Here is a 1,751-nt window from a genome sequence, read left to right on the forward strand (position 1 = left end):
TGTGGCTGCTGCCCCCGCGACCTGGTAACGGATAAGCGGATGAAAATGGATGGATGGATGGATGAATCGCAGGGTAACTGTGGATTAATATTGATTGATTACTTGATCGATTGTCAGTCACAGACTTGTTGGCCTGCACTCAATAAAACTGGTCTGACTTGTCTGGCCGAAAGTTAAAGCCAGTGAGTGCAAATATTATGTGTGAATCCATAGTTGACCATGTATTAGGGCAATAAGAAGTGAATGGACTGTAGAATTATTAGGAAAGCTGCGCATCATTCTGCTCATGCCTTAAAATGCGTTAAACATTTAAATCAGGTGTATCTTAACAAATTAATCCATCCATTTTCATCCGCTTATCTGTTACCGGGTCACGGGGGTAGCAGTCTCCACCCAAATCACATTGCACCGTACCAACCCCCCTGAACCTTCCTGTGGGTGGTGAGTCCACTGGAAGGTACCAACCGCCCTAACCAGGATTCGAACTTGCCCAGGAGGTGAACCCTGGGGTTCCACACCAATGACAGAGACATTGCCTCTGGGCCAAAGCACCCCAACAAATTAATCAACACGTTCTAATTTAAAAAATGCAAAACATAAATAAATTAGTTTAGAATAAATAAGCCTATCTATCAATTACACTGATGGTAACGTATTTGATGTTGCTGTTCAATTCAAATCCATTATATGTTTTTAATTGTTTGATACTTTTATGTTAATGGTTAACATATTTTACTTTTACCTTTTACCACCAAAATGTAGAACGCTGAAGTTAATATATTAATCTTTTGGCCTCTATAACTGAAATACTCTTCTTATTATAATTTCCACGTGCCATAGGCACAATGTTTACATGACAGTACCGCGTGGTTTTTCAGAGCCCCTCCCCCAGTTCGAGTGCAGCGCTAAGGCAAATATGTGAGTCTGTCGGGCTGAAGTGTTTGCTGTGGAGATGGGATTTATGGCTATTTGGAGGGAGCCGGATCTTTGGGACCCATTCATTTCAAAGAGCCATTCAAAAGACTGGCTCATTCTTCACTTTTAAGAAGCCAGCCTTGGGTTAATTCATTTTATCCTGGAAATAATGACAGGGAGGAATGATGGGCTGAGATTTGGATGAGAATAATTTTGAACTCAGATTTCCCACCAATATCTGAGTTTGAATTATTCTGAAATATTGATTATAGCTTCATTTGACATGTGTTGACAAGATTTTAAATTCTGATATCCAGACATCCATTTTCATACACGTATCCATTAACGGGTCACAGGGGCAGCAGTCGCTACCCAAATCACATTGCACCATAACAACCCCCCAAACCTTCCTGCGGGTGGTGAGTCCACTGGAAGGTACCAACCGCCCTAACTGGGATTCGAACTTGTCCAGGAGGTGAACCCTGGGGTTCCACACAAATGACAGAGACATTGCCTATGGGCCAATGCGCCACAAGTTTGATATGGATTCATTGTAAGTATTCCACTGCCATATCCCTCTGAGTTGACAGTGAGATCACTATTTACCCTATGTATAAAGTGTTTGTATGTGTGTAAAACTACTTTGACTTATGTTTTTCATGCAACGCCTAAACACTTATAAATACACAATAAAAAACAAAGCAGGCTACAATGAAGTTTCATGTAAAAGCTTTTAGTGCAATTTCCACACAAGAACATTTTTAACAATACAATACAATACAGCATACAGGCCACTAGTACTAAGAGATAGATAGGATATACAAAGTGTCAAAGAG

The sequence above is a fragment of the Cynoglossus semilaevis genome, chromosome W, assembly GCF_000523025.1.
Source record: "Cynoglossus semilaevis isolate Cse_v1.0 chromosome W, Cse_v1.0, whole genome shotgun sequence".
In the NCBI taxonomy this organism is placed as follows: Eukaryota; Metazoa; Chordata; class Actinopteri; order Pleuronectiformes; family Cynoglossidae; genus Cynoglossus; species Cynoglossus semilaevis.